This window comes from Nelumbo nucifera, chromosome 7 (genome assembly GCF_055504915.1).
Source record: "Nelumbo nucifera cultivar China Antique chromosome 7, China Antique-T2T, whole genome shotgun sequence".
Classification (NCBI taxonomy): domain Eukaryota; kingdom Viridiplantae; phylum Streptophyta; class Magnoliopsida; order Proteales; family Nelumbonaceae; genus Nelumbo; species Nelumbo nucifera.
Window position 1 is genome coordinate 41615638 of NC_142655.1, and position 20851 is coordinate 41636488.

Below are 20851 nucleotides of genomic sequence, written 5' to 3' on the forward strand. Positions count from 1 at the left end.
ATGAGTGTCGCGGAGCACGAGCTCGGCCTCGGACGGTCGCAAGCAGCGCAGATAGGGGAGCGTGTAAGACCTCTGGTACAGTTGTTCGTCTATTATGACATATTTGGCCGCCTGACGCTCTACCCTTCTGGCGGCATTACGATCTGTAGGGAGGGTCCCATGCAGTAGGAAGCTCACGAGCGGATCGATCCAGTTCGACTCTGCTTGAATGACAGGAGCGACCTCCTCTGCCCCCCCGAGAATGCTAGGCTGAGGTAAGTTCTCTATATACACGGTTCTCATGGTGTTATCACTGGTGCTAGCTAACCGGGATACGGCATCGGCCTCAGCGTTCTCTGATCTCGGGATCTGCTGGATGAAGTGTGACTGGAAGTTGAGGAGAGCCTCTCTTACTTTGGCTAAGTAAAAGATCATGGTTGGCTCGCGAGCTTCGTACTCACCCATAATCTGGTTGACCACGAGCTGAGAATCATTGCATATGACAATGTGTTTGGCTTTCACTTCATTTTCTAGAGCCAGTCTGGCTAGTAACGCCTCGTACTCCGCTTCATTGTTGGATGCCGCGAACTCGAAGCGTAGTGCATACTCCAGCTTCACACCGTTTGGCCCATACAAACGATCCCAGCTCCGCTGCCCTGTTGGTTTGACGAGCCATCTACATGAAGGATCCAAGGCTCCTCATCCCAATTCGCGCTTGGTTTCACTAGGAGAGATAATGCGCTGGTTGCTACTTCACGGTGCTCGAGCTTAACCGGCCTGGGAACCTCAGGCTCGTCCGAGGTGGGGGCCTCGTGTTTGACCGGCCTGGGGACTTCGGAGCTAAAGGTGCATTATGCGACAAAATCTACTAAGGCTTGGGCCTTGATAGTAGTTCGCGGCTGGTATTGGAGATCGTACTCGTTGATCTCGATGGCCAACTTCGTCAACCTACCGGAGACCTCGGGCTTGAGCAGGACTTGCCTCAGGGGTTTGTTGGTAAGGACGATGACAGTGTGAACTTGGAAGTACGGACGGAGCTTCCAGGCTGCAATTTCCATTGCATAGGTCAGCTTTTCTATCTTTGGATACCTTGTCTCTGCTCCCTGCAACAATTTACTAACATAGTAGACGAGTCATTGGACCCGATCTACATCTCTTATTAATACTGAGCTGACCACCTCGTCACTTGCCGAGAGGTACAGCTCTAAAACATCACCCTCTTCAGGTCGGGTTAAGACCAGGATGCTGGCGAGGTACCTTTTGAGCTCGTCGAACACGAGCTGGCACTCTTTGGTCCATTCAAAGCCTTTGCTTTTTATTGCCTTAAAGAAAGGTAGGCAGTGATCTGCCAATTTGGACATGAAACGACTCAGAGCGGCTATATGGCCGTTCAATTTTTGAACCTCCTTCAATTTCCGGGGTGGTCTCATTTCTAGGATAGCCTTAATTTTGTCCGGGTTAGCCTCAATGCCGTGCCAGTTAATGATGTACCCTAGGAATTTACCTGAGGTGACACCAAAGCCACACTTATTCGGGTTCAATTTCATGTTAAACTTCCGCAGAATTTCAAAAACTGAATGCAAATCTTGTATTAAATCATGTGAAAATTGGGTTTTGACGACCATGTCATCTACATAACATTCTATTTTTCTACCAATCAATGGTTCAAATAATTTATTTACAAGTCTCTGAAAGGTTGTCCCGACATTTTTTAACCCAAAGGGCATGACCTTGTAACAGTACAGGCTGAGCTCGGTTATGAAGGCAGTCTTTTCTTCGTCAGCTGGGTCCATCCTGATCTGGTTGTAGCTCGAATAGGCGTCTAAGAAATTCAGCAACTCACGCCCTGAGGTTGCGTCCACCAGACGGTTGATCCTAGGGAGAGGGAAGCATTCCTTTGGGCAAGCTTGGTTTAGGTCGGTATAATCGACGCACTTGCGCCATTTACCGTTAGCCTCTTTTACCAGAACGGGGTTGGCAACCCAGCTCGGGTAATTGACCTCTCTGATAAAGTTGGCTGCGAGGAGCTTCTCAACCTCCTCGTCAACTGCTCTCCATCATTCTGGGGCTAAGTTGCGTTTCTTCTGTCTAACGGGCCTAACTACAGGATCAGTATTAAGCTTGTGAGTTATGATGCTAGGGTCTTTGCCGGGCAACTTTGCTGTGGACCATGCAAAAACATCTAAATTTTCAAGTAAAAAACTTACCAGTTGGGATCGTAGAGGCTTTTCAATAGAAGCGCCGATCTGAAGTGTCTGAGTTGGGCCCTCTGCCGATGCCAGGATGGAGACAGTCTCTTCGGTGGGTGCAGCTCGTTCCTCGCACTGCTCCGCAGGTCGCTCCAGCTCGAGGTCATCTACCACCTTGGCTTTTCCTTTGAGGGTGGCGACGTAGCATTTGTGGGACTCAAGCTGATCGCCTCGTGCCACTCCGACTCCGAAGTCCGTAGGGAACTTCATCGCCACATAGTAGGTGGAGACCACCGCGCGTAAGGTGTGGGTGATGGGCCGACCCACTATGGCATTGTACGGGGAGGGAGTTGCGACCACCAAGAAATCGTGGTTGAGCCTTACCATGCTAGGCCAGGTGCCGACCTCCACAGGTACGGTGACTCTTCCTAGGGGCCTGACTTCCTCTCCGCTAAAACCTACCAAGGGAGTGCTTGTAGGCTTGAGATCACTCTCCCAGAGCTGAAGTTTGTCGAATACTGCTTTGAAAAGGATATCTGGCGAGTTGCCAGAGTCGACAAGGACACGCCTGACTTCAAAGTCATTAATCTTTATCTTTATGACGAGTGCGTCATCATGGGGGTAGTGGACTCCGCGCACATCATCCTCTGTGAAAAGATCGGGTCTTCCGTCCTTGGCCGCTTCGGGGGATTCTGCTCTTCCCTAGCGGCCTCCCGAGCTGATGTCCGAGCTGCTGCTGAGGTGCAGCCCGCGACGATTGAACCTCTGACAATCACATGAATAGTTCCCCGAACTGGTCTTTCTTTAGGGGGCTGCTCTACTTGCCTGCTAGATTCAGGAACATCTCTAATCTGCTCCCCCTGCCGACCTGGTTTATTATTATTATTGTTTTGTACAAAATTTCTTAAGTATCCGCGACGGATGAGCTCCTCTATCTCGTTACGAAGGTTTTTACAATTTTTGGTACTATGACCGTGGTCTTTATGGAAATTACAATACAAATTTTTATTTCTTACACTAGGATTCGCCTTCAGCCGATGTGGCCACTTCACATACGGAGCGTCCTTGATCGCTTGTTGAGATTTGTGAAGTCAATGCATATAAGTCATTTCCCATTAACTTTCGTAACCATGACCACATTAGATAGCCATTTCGGGTAGTATACCTCCCTTATGAAACTAACACCGAGTAGCTTGTCCACCTCATTCCAATGGCTTTCCAACACTCCAATGCAAAGTTCCTATTCTTTTTCCGAACCGGCCTATAGCTCGGGTCCATGCTTAGTTTGTGACTAATGACCGAATGGCCAATTCCTAGCATATCAGTGAAGGACCAAGAAAACATGTCAATATTGGCTTTGATGAAGCTTAATAGTTCAAAAAGTGTCTTAAGGGAGGCAAGATCCAATTCGTACCATTTTCTCGAGCTTGGCCTTGTCTAGGGGAACCGAGATGAGGTCCTCAACCGGCTGGCCTCGGCCTCATGATTCATCCCTAAGGTCGAGCCCCTCCAATGGTAGGGCTTCCTTGTTCTTGCCTTTCAGCACCATAACGTAGCACTGTCTGGCAGCTTGTTGGTTTCTCCTAACTACTCTTACACCATGCTCCATGGGGAACTTCATGGAAAGGTGGTAAGATGAGAAGACCGCCTTGAGTGTGTGAAAGGTTAGACTCCCTATGATGGTGTTGTAAAATGAGCCTATCTTCACAATCAAGAACTTAGTCATTCGAGAGATGTGCCAAGGTTCGGTCCCTACAGTGACCAGTAGGGTTATCTTCCCTTTAGGTCTAATAGCTGCTCTGAAAAACCTGATGAGTGGCACATCAATAGGCTACAATCGGTCTGGTGTTAGTTACATCTTCTCAAATGTCTCATAGAACAGGATGTCAGCCGAGGAGCTGTTGTCTATGAGGACGCTTTTCACCATGTAGTTGGCAATGATGATTGACACCACCAACATGTTGTCGTGGGACACAGAAACCCTTTGTAGGTCATAATCTAAGGAGATGAGGTCCTCCGGCCTTGACCTCTTTGGTGCTTAGCCCTTAATGTTATACTATCGAGCGCATGCCTCTCAAGACGAGGCAGATGCTCCTCCTAAGGCTGAGCCCCTAGCTATGATTTCAATGACTCCAACTAGGGGGTGATGGATGTTGGGGGGGCCTATGATTGCTGTGAGGATGACATCGGGGTGTTGCCTTCAACATAATCTTTCAAGTGCTCGTAGTGAATGAGGGACTCGATCTTGTTCTTGAGATCATAATACTCCTCGATGTTGTGGTTGGTGCCATAGTAGTACTTACTGTACTTGGGGTTCCCCCTTCTCAGATTCCTCTTCAACTTGGTCAGCCATTTCATGAATTCCTCCTTCCCTACATGAATCAATATGTATGTTCGGGAGGAGTTTAGTGGTGTGTACTTGCTGAAGGAAGAGGCTGGTAGCTTCTTCTCACCACCCTTGTTGGTGGGGCTATCACTATGGCCATCCCTTTCCTTCCTCTTCTTGTCACTAGGCCCTGCCTCCGGATGTTGGAGGCATTTGTTGGCTTCAGCCTCCTCTGCGGTGATGTACTTTTGGACTTTCTTTAAAAACTCAGCTTTAGTTTTGGGCAGAGTCTTGGAAATGGACCAGTTGAGGAGTCCAGGCTGGAGGCCGCTAATGGCCGCATGCTTGGAGACCGAGGGGTTGAGGTCCTTGACCTCGAGTTCTTCTTGGTTGAACCTCTTCATATACACCCGAAGGCTCTCCCCATGCTTCTGTTTGATAGATATCAAGGAGATGACAGTCTTTTGACACTATTGGCTATTCACAAAGTGACCTAAGAAGAGGTCTGCAAACTATTCCCAAGAGCCGATGGAGTGTGTAGGCAGTGTCAAGTACCATCGGCGTACTACTCCCTTGAATGTAGCCAGGAAGGCTCGGCACCTGAGGGCGTCAAAGTATCCATGCAGGAGCATGAGGGTCCAAAAGCTTTTCAAGTGGTCCTCGAGGTCCGTACTCCCATCATAGGTCTCTAGCATTGGGGCCTTGAAAGTCGGCAAGAGAGGCTCAGAGATTATGGAAACCACGAAGGCCTCCATCTAGGTGAATGAGGCATGGCAACTGGCAGAGGCGTCACCTCGGCTCTCCTTTACTTGTTGAAGTTGATCCTAAATGGCACTAATTTGCACCAGAATATCTCTAAGGCACTGGTCAATGTAAGGCATCGTTGCTTTAGTCTGGTCTTAATTCTCTCTCACTTGGGACGGGCTGGCCCTATTCCCGGAGTGCTTAGATGCTAACACATCCTAATCCTTGTGAGAGTAGTGACCGTTGAGGAGGTCGCGGAGGTCGGAAATTGGCATAGGAGAGGCACGACACCGGCCTCCAGCCCCTTGGGGGGACTGTAGTGACCCAAGCGCCTGCTATCGTTTTGGTTGCGTTTTGAGCGACGGAGTTGTTGGTCGTGGTTCTTGCACTCAATGTGGGACCCTACAGGTTTGCTCCCTCAATTGGGGAGCCGAGGGGTCTTGGAACAGGGCTTGCTAGCCCGCTGGCTACTATTGTTAAACTCTGAGGGGTTGGCCGCCTCTGGGCCGCCCAAGTGCTGGCTTAGTGGGGTATGGGCCGATTGTTCGTCGTGTTGTCTATGGCTTTCGACGGGGTGGGTGGCCTCCTGCCGGATGCCCTATATTTTGCAACCGTTGAGCCAAGTTGTCCAGTCTGTTTAGGACCAGTTCGAAATGGTCGATCATGACTAAGTTTTGAACGTTGGGAACAGTGTGTTGCTTATCAGCCATTTCGGAGACACAAGTTGATTAGTTTATATTTGTTTTTCTTAGGGTAAAATTTTGAAGACAGGTCCCATAGACGGTGCCAGTTGTTGTTGCCAAATACGGAGCCGAGAGCAACAACATAATTTCTGGTGTTAAAGGCTGATGAGTCCAACCTGCTGAGAGAAAGAAGATGTCAGAGACCCCGAGAGTTATTCCAGGGGCGAAGACTCCAACAATCAAATTAGCCGAGAGTTGTGAAAGGTCAGATCAAGCAAAAGAGAAAACTTAGAACTTAAGTCTATGTGTGTCTTTACCTCAATGTGAGAGCCCTTTTTATAGGCAGAATTGTCTTAGAAGAGGGGCATTTGGAAGCAAGTGGCAATAATTGACAGATGGATGGACAAGATGCATCTAGCCAATGCCATGTGTCAAGATCCGCAGATGAAACAGATATAGCGTACTTTATATACGGGCTGCTCCCTAATGGCAGCCCTTCCGGGGTATATCTTCTTGTATATATATCGCTGTAGTAAATAAGGATTATTTCCCGCTTTAGCCGAGTCAATTGACCGAGTCAGTTTAGAAGGTGTTAAGGGCATAAGGACCCTGTCTTCACCGACAATTTAGATTGCTCTCTTGTCCAAAAGGATGGGACGGTTGGGGTTATAAATCCTTTTCTTAGATTTTATAACCCAACCAAATGGTTTTGCCTTGTTGTATTTTTCTATTTTTTTTAAATATTAATTCCTCTTGTTTTGAATGGTTTTCTTGTCCTTTAAATATGACTTCTCTTCTTTTAGTCATAACTTAAAATTTTGGAAAAGATGAATAAACCACACAAAAAGAAGGGTTCAACTATGATATCCGAAAAACTTTAGACTAATCAATTGCATCATAAACGTGCTAACTAATCAGGTTTTAATTATCAAAATTTATGGGTGAGTGGGTTTTGATGGATCAAAACTTTTTCGATATGTATTTTCCGCATCATAGATTTTCTTAACATTTATTTTGATGATTAAATTAACAAATAAAAACAATTTTTTTTCTTAGGTGAGATCTGGGCCAAATTTCTATTTATCAACATAAGTCTCGATATATTGAAGAATCCTCTGAAGAGAGGGGAAGCAATCCAATAATCCGTAGGATAATTACCAAAACAAAAAAAAAAAAGAAAATCCAATAATCCGTAGGATTCAGACTCCAATAGGAAGGAGAGAGGGAATACTGTTGAAAGGGACAGGGCGTGTACCGACTTGAGAGCCTCTAATAAGGCTCTTTCTTGCTTATGCTTTTTCTGCGGTTCAAAGATGAATTGGCATGGCCTAGCAACTAACTATGTGCCCAAGATGATCCCTAATCATTACACCGAGTCCAGCTGAGTTGGGGAAGGCTGCCAAATGGAGATCGGGCTGGTTTGGGGCAGGTAACCCCGACTCCACTTCATAGCCCAATTCTCTTACCACATCCCTAGTGGTATAGTAGGTCCAGGGTGGGAGATCTCCTTGTTAGGGATAAAGAATCTCCAAATTTCCCCTCTGGGGCAATTACCTAAAAGTACATATTTGATGGTTTTTTAGAAATTTGATTATGGGGATTTGGAGAATTTTAGAAATTGGAATATGGGTATTTGAGAGTATTTTAAAATTGGATTATGAAAATCTTAGATGTTTTAGGAATTTGAGAGAAACTTAGTGGTATTTTAAAAATTAATATTAAAACTAGGCATATTTTAAATTGGATTATGAAAATCTCAGATGTTTTAGGAATTTGAGAGAAACTTAGGGGTATTTTAGAAATTAACATTAAAACTAGGCGTATTTTAATAATTTACCATTGAATCCGGGGTAGGGGGTAGGTTCAAGGAATATATGCAAAATGCATCCCCCCGTTGTTGAAGGTTTAGGGCATTTTTTTAACAAAATGAATATATAACATTAGAACTGTTCCCAATTTTTTCAACAAAATTTTGTACTGTTTGCATTTTTTGTGTTCTATCTTTTTTTTTAATATTTTTTATTCAATTATGACATTATGAGTTTTTTTGAAAAGTTGGATCATTGACCCACAATCTACATTATATAAATAATTTTTACTTATAACACAAGCTTTATTTGACATAATTAATATATAATTTGTTATATATTCTTTTGATTACTTTTTTATTTTTTAAAGATTTATTATTTAACTATTATATCATTTATTAATCCATTTGACCCAAACCATTAACCCACCACTCAAAAAGAAAAATAGTTTGATTTCTATGTTGACATTAAATTTTGTACTACATTTCCACCATTGATAAAATTATTTCTTATGTATAATACTTATTTTTGTTCAATATAATGAATGTATAATATTAGATTTGTACCCAATATGTTATTTTTTATAAATATATAACATTAGACATGTGCCCATAAATTTTCTCTATTTTTTTAATTTTTGTGATTCTTTGCATTTTTTTGTTTTAAAAGTTTTATTATTTGGTTATAACATCATTAATAAAAATACTTCTTACATTACATACTTATCTTTGTTTAGTATAATGAATATACAATATTAGAGATATTCCCAATTCTTTTTAGTTTCTGTATTATATATTTATATATTTTAATTTTTTATAATTTAATTACGACATTATTTATTAACACATTTAACCCCAAATGGCTGAATTTCTTACCCACCATTGGGAGGGAAGAAAATGTTTTTGTTTTCAATTTACTTTTCAAAATATTTATTTTTACACTATTAAAATTAATATTGTGGATTTAATTAGTGGAATTTATTGATGAGAAAAATATATCAAAATAGGTTTATTCCCAATTGGTTTTAAATTTTACCTTCCATTTCTATCATTAATAAAAACATTTCTTATTTATCATACTTATTATTATTTAATATGACAATATATGATGTTAAAAAATTCTCTCATCTTTTTAATTTCTATACTTTTTGTATTTTATCTATTTATGAAATTTATTATTTAATTGTGGCAACATGGGTTGGCTCGTTTAAATCAAAATGGTTTAATTTCTTACCACCACCTTGATGAAAACACTATTTTTTTCTAGGTAAATTTTAAAAATAGAAGTTTTTATGTTATTGAAATCATTAATTTATTATGTATGGATTTAATTATAGAACTTAATCATGAGAAGAAACAAAAATGCCTTAAATATATGATTCAATGAAGGTGAATGCAAGTTAATACATTAAATGCTGGATTTAATGAGAGATTTGAATGCATTGAATATCTTAAAATTACATCTTTTCAACTCATTAAATATCAATAACCAATTACCGTATTTGCCCTCATTTTTTATCAATAAAATTTAAATATGAAGGGGTAATTTTATCCTCAAAAAATTGTAGAAATATTCTTGAGGCTATTTGTGCTTTTTAAAGTAGTATAGATTTGCATCATAATATTGGGCTATGTAAAGGAAGGTTAGGATCCATCATATGGATGACCGAACCATGCAAGATGGCTGGTGAAATTTCAAAAAATTTTCTTAACCTTCAGGGAATCGAATTCCCTGATTTTTGAAGAATTGCATTTTTCTAGGATTGATTTTTGCACTGAAACTGGATCAGATTTGAAACCAAACAAGAGGGAGATGTATACTTGATACTGATTCCACAAATGTAGCTCCCAAGGTGGTAGTTCACGCCCAAATCAGTCCCTAAAACCCGCTTCCACTGAAGATGGTGCAACTTGAAGTTGAAGTTGGTTCAACAACACAGTTTTCAACAAAACTGCAATCCAACAGCTTGGATCGAACTATGGAGGTGAACACGAATTTTCTTTATATTTTTCTGGCAAAAATCAGAGAAAGAACTGATCAAGATTAGTCCTAAAGCTAAGATCGAATTAAGGTTTCTTGGGTGACAAGAGAAGAAGATAGAAAGCAGAATTCACAGTATGTCTTTGAGCAGTTCGATCTCTTCTTCTTTTATCCTTTATGGAGCACTTCTCCTAATCGAATTAGGAGATTATCCAAATATTTATTTGGATCTGGACTCTATCAAGAGATAGGTCTTATCCTCTTAAGAGAATTGGTGCTCCATACACATTTCCAAACCCAGATCGCCCATGTCACATGATAGCTTAAGTAGTCATGTGGCATCTTAATTAATCGTATTAATTATAATCTTTAGGCCCATTAGCTATATGGCTCACCACTCAAGAGTGTTGCTAGGCCAATTTAGGTTTGATTTGTATGGTGTGGGACCCCACACTGACCTCACATAAGCCCACATGGGTTCGGCCTAATCTCTGAGAAAAGGCTTGGCCAAATTCACTACCAAACGCAGTGAACCCCTGAGCTCATCACTATGGGCTCAAAATGGGCTCAACATTTACAGTTAAATGATCATTGAATCCATCTATCATATGAAAATCCAAGGATAATGGACTTAAATAAGATATAGCTCATCAGGTAATCAGCCCTTAATGGTTTCTTACACTTAACCTCTCAGTCCACAATGATCAAACACTACTCGATAGGAAAGGACCTCTCCCTTGACTGCAAGGTGCAATGTCATGCTCTCTACTCGGGTGGCTCCCAAGAATTAAAATCTTTTGCAAACACTTTTCTTAAAACATAATATATATATATACTGTTAGACAGTTTTGTATGCCCTTAGCTTCAATCAGAATGATGTACTTTATGAGTTTATTGTAAATGAATAAAGATACATATTTGATTCATGTTCCCTTGGTATGTTTCTGTGTAATACCCTTAAACTGGACACTTAATGAGACTCGTGTTAGTTTAGAATGTTCACAGCCGGTGGGTCGGTCTGGGGAGACCTATCCTGACAAGGCTGACACTGTGGTGCCACCAAGTCGGTTGGGGTGGCCGGTCTCAGCTGCCAGGGGTGAGACCCTAGGCACATACAGTGTAGGATTAATTGAATCTTTGAACTGGACCAGATTTCCAGTATTGCCCTGGACCTTGGAGATTGATGGGCAAAACTGGAAAGTTACACCCGACCCCTAGACTCGATTATGATACTGCACTAGGTGTCGGATTGGGCTATCTTTGATGTACCAATCAGTGAGATCCTTAGCGGGGGTCAAAACCTGGGTATGTTGGGACAGTCCGAGAATTCATCTAAGTGGGTGATTATAATGATAGGATCAGCCCCTTTGTCGGACAAAGGTAATGATCGGGGATGCACTCTCACTGATGGAAACCAAGACTGCCGGCAGCCGATTTCAACCGTTGAGATTTGTTTTGCAAAATATATTTTATATAAGATATAAAAGTATATATATGGTTTCTAAAATGTTTGCAAAAGGTTTTAATTCCCGGGATCCATATAAGTGGAGAGTGCAACACTGTTCCTTGCAGCCGAGGGAGAGGTCCTCTCTTGTCGGGCAGTGTATGATCATTATGGGCTGAGAGGTTAAGTGTAAGACCATTGAGGATAATACCTGATGGGCTAATCTTGCATCTGCCCACAGTCCCTGGGTGTTACAAGGTGGCTTGGCCCAGGGACCTCTTAGGGTAAGTGTTGGGCCCGTAGAGCCCATTTGATGGGTTTCAGGGGGTGCACTGTCTTTAACAGTGTATTCGGCCAGGCCTTGTAACAAAGGCTGGGCCGAACCCATGTGGCTGATGTGTAGATCAATGCTTGGGTCCCACGCCATACAAGGAAGCCCAACTGGGCAGCAGTTAAGAGGGTTAAGTGAGCACATAAGCTTAATGGGCCTAAAGCCCATTTCGAACTGGGTTGTTTATTTAGTTAATAAAGGGGCGAAATCTGAAGTGGATAAGCTAATAGGATTGGGCTTAGACCCTATCCACTTAGAGAGTCCAAGATCTAAATAAGATTTAGATCTGGAAACCTCCTAATCAGATTAGGAGATGGCTGATCTGATCTCCAGATAAGATAAGGATTATCCCTTATCACTTAAAGGGACTTCTAACCCAAATGTTATTTGGATTAGCAACTCCTAATCTGATTAGGAGCTGATCCCTTTAAGATTATAAAAGAAGAAGGGGGCGGCAGCCTAAAGATATACACATAGATCATCAGGTTTTCTTTAGTGCTGAAATCAAGAAGAGAGAATTCTGCTCCCTGCAAATACTCTCTTGCCGCCTCCCTGTTCTTGCCGCCCTGTTTGCCAGTTCGATCTCCACTTGTGGGAGAAGTCAAGATTGGATCTTGACATCAGTCCTTTGAGAAAGGATTGAAAGGAAGCTGTGCTCACGTACCATCTTGCTGATTCTTGCGAAGGACAGAGTTCTTGGAGAAGAACACAGCTGATTCTGCTCCACCTGCACTGCGCCATTTTCAATGGAAGCAGTCTTTGGATCCTTCCTTGGGCGTGAACACTTTCGTTGGGAGATAGTATTTCTCCGTATCAGGTATAATCCTCTCCCACTCCTTTTGGTTCAAATCTGGTTCAGTTTATGGTTCAAGATTGATCCTTGAAAATATGATTTTCTAAATAGGGAATACGATTCCCAGTTGAAGGGAGAGAAAAATTTTTGAAATTCGCCCCTTATTTCGCATTCTTTTGGGCGTCCATAGGATGGATCTCTCATCCCTTAAGTGGTATCAGAGCCATGGTTCAAATCTTGAACCAGTTTGTTTCAGACCTGAACCTGCGCAATTGGGCAGAAGGTGTTCTACCCAATTTGCGTAGATATGGGTTTTGGGAAATTTGTTCCCAAAATTAATGGGCGAATAATCTGAAATTAATTTTATATAAATCTGATTATTATTTAGAATTGTTCTTTATGATTTTCTTGATTTATGGGCTGTTCGTACAAAAGGAGATCGAAATCTTGGTTTGCGCAGGGAACCTGCAAGATTTGCAGTTTCTTGATTTATTTATTACATTTGGTCTGTAAATAATTTTTTTTATTTTCTAGACTCAATGTATAGGTATTCGATCTGTTGTAATTATTAATAGAAATAGGATTTCTATTTATTTTAATTATGGATCGAAGATGGCGGCGCAAAAAGGGAGATTTCGTAGAGAAGAAGATTTCGCAGTTTGTGATTTGTAGTTTGTGATCTAACCTGCGATTTGCAGGATGGATTGTGATCTAATCTGAAATTAATTAGTTTAATCTGCGATTTGCAGTTTGTGATCTAACCTCTGTTTTGCAGGATGGATTGTGCGAACAGCCCTGATTTACTGATTGTTGTTTTTCTTTTATCAGTAATTAATTTCAGATTATTTTCTTGAATTAAAGATTTAAATAAACATCAAACCTTAGACCCATTCAAACCAAGATTGGTTCAAACTGTTTGGACCGAATCTAGGGTTTAATCAAGGCTGAAAGTCAGCCCTAATTTTCCCACTAATGGGCCTAAGGATTGATATTTAATTAAATGGTTAATTCGGCCCAACCTGTAAAGGCCCAGTTTTAAACAGTTAAAACTGCTAAAAGCCCACCTAACCCTTAAAAGCTATATGGGTTGAACCATTCGGCCCATATACCTAGATAATGTTAATGGTTAATATTATGGATTTAAAATGGGCTTCAAATGGGCTTTACAGATAATTAATTGATTGTATCAATTTATCCCTGCATGTGATGTATGGATGTGTGATGTGCTACGTACATGGGCCATAAGTACTTGGCCCATGCTCAATCGATAGTGGCTCTTTCGCACACCATGGCTAAATGCACATCATTGCCATGGTGTCCCTTTTGGTCATTGGATGACTTCCCTCAGTGGTGGGCCCCCACACCTCATCATGAGGTCTCGAACGGAACCCTAGCCGATTCAGGCCCACCAAAATCTGGCTTTATGAAAGTCAGTGGGAGCCACTTTGGTTTGACCTAAAGATAGAACTAGGGCGTAATTATCTGTTCCCTCCAGATGATATGAGTGCATGTGATAGGGAGATTCATATGATGAACTCTCTAAAGGCCTTCCATCATTAGCACGAGGATGGGTCCTTCAGTAATGAGGAAACACACCAGAAAATGGGCTATCCATTTGCTGTTGGGCTTGTCTAAGTGTTTCATAAGATGATAGGAGCGTCATAGACCGATGTGGGAGGGGCTTCACCAGAAAATGGGAACTCTCTCACGGTACCTTGGCGTTCACGAATATGATGGGTAAGCACTCACTGGACAGAAAGGTTTACCTGAAAACGGCTCTGAACCTTGTCTGACAGAGGCCAAAGGGAAAACTCATATGATGAGTGGATATGATCCTTCACAGAAAGGTGGTGGGGTTATGCAGCTGAAACAGTTGGCCTCAGGCACCCTATGTGATTTTCCACATTTCCAGAGACAACCCGTAGTCTCCGTCACTGAGAAAGGAGGGAAATCTCAGAGACGAATAAATGGAAATGGATCGTAGATTAAAATCCATATCTATGAAATGAACATGAATCAAATTAGGTTGTGGATTGATGTTTGCTCTTTTATCAGAAAATGGCAAACGGATCATTTGCAAAGCTACTTGATGACAACAAGTTGAAAGGCCCAAACTATGCTGACTGGTACAGGAACCTTATGTTGGTCTTAACCTCTGAGGAATTGGACAAGGTAGCCAAGAATCCTGCCCCGGATCGTCCGGGGGATAGGGCTTCTGAGGCCTGAAGAAGAGAATACCAAGAATGGGAGGAGAAAAACTCCCTTGCCCGTTGCTATATCATTGCCTCCTTAGACAATCCAATTCAGAGGCAGTTCAATCAGATCGAACTTGCTAAGGACATATTGGACAGTCTTAGGACAATGTAAAAAGAGCAGAATCGTTCTACTCGGCAGAAGGTCTTGAAACAGTTCATGACCGCGCAAATGACCAAGGGCCAACAAGTTCATGACCATTGTCTCCGGATGATGGGCTATATCAACGAACTAGAGGCTCTTGGATCCAGGCTGGATCTGGTAACTCAGATCGATGCTATTCTCAACTCTTTGCCTCCATCCTTTAATCCATTCATCATGAACTATAACATGAACAAGCTGAACGTCAGCTTGCAGGAACTCAGCAATATGTTGCAGAGGGCCGAAGAATTGATTAAAAAGGATGAGCCCATTGCCATGCTTGTTGAAACTGGCAAATCGGGCAAGAAAAGGAAGGCGAAGAGAAAGCCCCAGAAAAAGGCTGCCAAACCCAAGAAATAGAGGAAGGACAAGGCATCAGATGCCTGTCATTTTTGTAGAAAGACCGGCCACTGGAAAAGGAATTGTCCTGCCTACTTGGAATCCAAGAAAGGTAATTTCGAAACTTGTGTTATAGAAACCAATTTGTTGGTAGCTTCTGCGTCCTGGTGTATTGACTCTAGGGCTTCAACTCATGCGTGTAACTCACTGTAGGGGTTCAAGGTAAGCAGAAGGCTGAGTGAAGGAGAAGTCACACTCTACTTGGGGACTACTGCAACTGTTGCAGCCGCGGCCATAGGAACCGTGGAATTATATTTTAGAGAAGGAACAATTGTACTGAAAGATTGTCTTTATGTACAAAATTTAAGAAGAAATTCGATTTTTGTCTCAAAACTGTGTGCAGATGGTTATTCTGTCTTCTTTAGTAATACGATTACTATTAAAAGAAACAACAGATTCATCGCATACGGGGAACTGGAGAATGGTCTCTATGTTCTACATCATTCTCTAGAAACTAATATAACCGAAACTACGCCGGCTAAAATCCCCAAGAAGAGAGCCCATGATACAGTTAATCCCACGTGTCTGTGGCATTACCGACTTGGCCACATCGGTGTTGACCGAATCACAAGGTTGGTAAAGGATGGTCCTTTGGATTTTCTAGCTGTAGAAGATCTTCCCACTTGTGAGCCTTAGCTACAAGGCAAGATGACGAAACGGCCATTTAACGGTAAGCCTGAAAGATGTACAGACACACTTGACCTAATACATACTGATGTATGTGGTCCCCTGAGTGTTAGGACACGAAATCAACACGTGTATTTCATCACCTTCACAGATGATTTTTCACGATATGGTTACGTGTACCTAATGAGACACAAGTCTGAATCCTTTGAAAAGTTCAAAGAGTTTAGACAAGAGCTCGAGAAACAGTTAGGGAGAGAAATTAAAGCCCTTCGATCCGATCGAGGTGGCGAATATCTCTCTGACGAATTCAGGGACTACTTAAAGGACAATGGGATAGTATCACAATTAGCTCCTCCTGCTAGACCACAACTTAACGGTGTTTCAGAGAGGAGGAATAGGACCTTATTAGATATGGTCTGGTCGCTTCTCATACTCTTACCCACATCCTTTTGGGGTTACGCATTAGAGACTGCGATTTACGTGCTGAATCGGGTTCCAACCAAATCGGTTCCGAATACTCCATATGAACTTTGGACCGGAAAGAAACCAAGTGTCAGACACTTGAAGATTTGGGGTTGTCCAGCACACGTTAAAAGAACGAGTGCAGACAAGTTGGAATCCAAGACCAGTCGTTGCCTATTTGTAGGCTACCCAAAAGGCTCTATAGGTACCTTTTCTATGACCCAAGTGAGCAGAAAGTGTTCTGCAGTCGAAATGCGCAATTCTTGGAAACTGACTATATCCTGGACACCCATCGTCAGGAAGTTGTTCTTGATGAGGAGAGCTCAGGAGCAGTGGGAGATGTCCCACAAGTTCCAAGTAGTGACCAACATAGAAGATCCACTCGGGCATCCAGGCCACCAGTCCGTTATGGTTATGACTAGGATAGTTACCTGGTGGAAACCTTGACTAGTGAGGAGGATCCCGTGACTTACGCAGAAGCTATGTTGGACATAGATTCCCAGAAGTGGGTGGAGGCCATGAGGGCAGAGATGGACTCAATGGAGACCAATGGAGTCTGGACTCTAGTAAATCCGCCCTCCGGGGTAAAGGCAATCGGTTGCAAATGGATTTACAAGAGGAAGAAGGGCCCCGATGGTAAAGTTGAGACCTTCAAGGCTCGTCTGGTGGCGAAAGGGTACACTGAGAAAGAGGGCATCGATTATGAGGAAACCTTTTCGCCTGTGGCCATGCTTAAATCCATTAGGATCCTGCTAGCTGTAGCAGCATACCATGATTATGAGATTTGGCAGATGGATGTCAAAACTGCATTCCTGAATGGAGATCTTACTGAAGATATCTATATGCAGCAGCCACAAGGCTTCATTGCTGCAGGTCAGGAAAACATGGTATGTAAACTTAACAGATCCATTTATGGGCTTAAGCAAGTTTCTAGAAGTTGGAACATCTGTTTTAACTTTGCTGTCAAATCGTTTGACTTCGAGCAGAATCCGGATGAACCCTGTGTCTATAGGAAGTACAGTGGGGATAAGGTTACCTTCTTGGTTCTATATGTAGATGACATTCTACTCATTGGGAATGATGTGGGAATGTTAACTACAGTGAAAGTATGGCTTTCGCAGCAATTCTCCATGAAAGATCTTGGAGAAGCCTCCTATATACTGGGTCTTCGACTCTATAGGGATAGATCGAAGTGGATAATAGGATTATCCCAATCTGCTTACATTGACAAAATAGTCAAAAGATACAGCATGGAAAACTCCAAGAAAGGAAATGTTCCTTTCTGGCACGAAGTCACTCTCTCCAAGAAGATGTCTCCCAAGACTTCTGAGGAGATTGATGGCATGAAAGATGTTCCCTATGCCTCTGCCGTAGGGAGCATCATGTATGCCATGCTGTGCACTCGTCCTGACATTGCTCAGGCAGTGAGTGTAGTAAGCAGATTTCAGGCCAACCCAGGGCAGGAGCATTGGACTGCTGTGAAAAACATACTTAAGTACCTTCAAAGGACAAAAGAGTTTTGTCTGGTGTTCGACGGTAGCTCACTATAGATCCAAGTGTATACAGATGCCGATTTCCAGTCAGACCCAGATGATAGAAAGTCTACATCTGGATATGTTTTCACGATAGGATCGTGTGCTGTTTGCTGGAAAAGCAGCAAACAGGGGTCCACTGCAGACTCCACGACCGAGGATTGCCGCAAGTGAGGCTGCCAAAGAAGCTGTGTGGATGAAGAAGTTCGTTCACGAGTTGAGAGTTGTTCCGTCTAGCACATCACCCATCCCATTGTTGTGTGACAACAATGGAGCCATTGCTCAGGCTAAGGAGCCACGAGCCCACTCGAAGTCGAAGCACATCGAGAGGAAGTACCACGTACTGCGGAAGATTGTTGGTAGAGGGGACGTCCTGATTCAGAAGGTAGCGTCAGCGGAAAATGTAGCAGACCCATTGACAAAGCCACTATCACAGAAAGTGTTTGAGAAACACGTGGAAAGCATGGGACTCTGGCTAGTACCTGATTGGACCTAAGTGCAAGTGGGAGCTGTTAGACAGTTTTGTATGCCCTTAGCTTCAATCAGAATGATGTACTTTATGAGTTTATTGTAAATGAATAAAGATACATATTTGATTCATGTTCCCTTGGTATGTTTCTGTGTAATACCCTTAAACTGGACACTTAATGAGACTCGTGTTAGTTTAGAATGTTCACAGCCGGTTGGTCGGTCTGGGGAGACCTATCCTGACAAGGCTGACACTGTGGTGCCACCAAGTCGGTTGGGGTGGCCTGTCTCAGCTGCCAGGGTGAGGCCCTAGGCACATACAGTGTAGGATTAATTGAATCTTTGAACTGGACCAGATTTCCAGTATTGCCCTGGACCTTGGAGATTGATGGGCAAAACTGGAAAGTTACACCCGACCCCTAGACTCGATTATGATACTGCACTAGGTATCAGATTGGGCTATCTTTGATGTACCAATCAGCGAGATCCTTAGCGGGGGTCAAAACCTGGGTATGTTGGGACAGTCCGAGAATTCATCTGAGTGGGTGATCATAGTGACAGGATCAGCCCCTTTGTCGGACAAAGGTAACGATCGGGGATGCACTCTCACTGATGGAAACCAAGACTGCCGGCAGCCGATTTTAACCGTTGAGATTTGTTTTGCAAAATATATTTTATATAAGATATAAAAGTATATATATGGTTTCTAAAATGTTTGCAAAAGGTTTTAATTCCCGGGATCCATATAAGTGGAGAGTGCAACACTGTTCCCTGCAGCCGAGGGAGAGGTCCTCTCTTGTCGGGCAGTGTATGATCATTATGGGCTGAGAGGTTAAGTGTAAGACCATTGAGGATAATACCTGATGGGCTAATCTTGCATCTGCCCACAGTCCCTGGGTGTTACAAGGTGGCTTGGCCCAGGGACCTCTTAGGGTAAGTGTTGGGCCCGTAGAGCCCATTTGATGGGTTTCAGGGGGTGCACTGTCTTTAACAGTGTATTCGGCCAAACCTTGTAACAAAGGCTGGGTCGAACCCATGTGGCTGATGTGTAGATCAATGCTTGGGTCCCACGCCATACAAGGAAGCCCAACTGGGCAGCAGTTAAGAGGGTTAAGTGAGCACATAAGCTTAATGGGCCTAAAGCCCATTTCGAACTAGGTTGTTTATTTAGTTAATAAAGGGGCGAAATCTGAAGTGGATCAGCTAATAGGATTGGGCTTAGACCCTATCCACTTAGAGAGTCCAAGATCTAAATAAGATTTAGATCTGGAAACCTCCTAATCAGATTAGGAGATGGCTGATTTGATCTCTTGATAAGATAAGGATTATCCCTTATCACTTAAAGGGACTTCTAACCCAAATGTGATTTGGATTAGCAACTCCTAATCTGATTAGGAGCTGATCCCTTTAAGATTATAAAAGAAGAAGGGGGCGGTAGCCTTAAGATATACACACAGATCATCAGGTTTTCTTTAGTGCTGAAATCAAGAAGAGAGAATTCTGCTCCCTGCAAATACTCTTGCTGCCTCCCTGTTCTTGCCGCCCTGTTTGCCAGTTCGATCTCCACTTGTGGGAGAAGTCAAGATTGGATCTTGACATCAGTCCTTTGAGAAAGGATTGAAAGGAAGCTGTTCTCACGTACCATCTTGCTGATTCTTGCGAAGGACAGAGTTCTTGGAGAAGAACACTGCTGATTCTGCTCCACCTGCACTGCGCCATCTTCAGTGGGAGCAGTCTTTGGATCCTTCCTTGGGCGTGAACACCTTCGTTGGGAGATAGTATTTCTCCGTATCAGGTATAATTCTCTCCCACTCCTTTTGGTTCAAATCTGGTTCAGTTTATGGTTCAAGATTGATCCTTGAAAATATGATTTTCTAAATAGGGAATACGAGTCCCAGTTGAAGGGAGAGAAAAATTTTTTAAATTCTCCTCTTATTCCGCATTCTTTTGGGCGTCCATAGGATGGATCTCTCATCCCTTCATATATATATATATATATATATGTGATTTCAATATATTTTGCAAAACCAAATGTCAAACACGGTTGAAATCCACTACCGGGAGTTTAGATTTCCATTAGAGAGAGTGCAATCCTAATCATTCACTTTGTTCAACAAGGGGCCAATCGTCTCACTTTGATCACACACTTAAGTGAATTCTCAGACTCCCTCACCACAAAGGATCTCAGTAATTGGCATATCAAAGACAGTCCAATCCAATACCTAGTACATTACCATAATCAAGTCTAGGGGTTATGTGTAACTTTCTAGTTTTGCCCATTGGTGTGTCCGGAAGTGTGTCGTTAATCACTTCGGAACATCGGTTTCAATATTTATAAATTTTTCAATTTTCAAAATAACTATCAAATGCAGTTTGTGGTGAGAAAGGGGTCGTATCCACAGGGAAGCGAGGGAAAAATTGTTACGTGCTTCAATCCGGGCAAAATAACAAGATTTGAGATTGCAGAAACACAAAATTTAATTAACTGAGCTGGAATCCATTAAAATAAAATTCTAACAATGCTAAAAGTAAAAATTGCAGAAAAATAAATAAATAAAAGAAATAAAAAAACTAAATAAAAAATCTGCAACTCGGTCAAAGGTAGCAATATCCCGATCTATCCTTTGACCCTCAAACTCCTTAAGTTGGGCCTTTCGTCTTACTTGGCCAAATTTCAGATCTATAGAAAGGA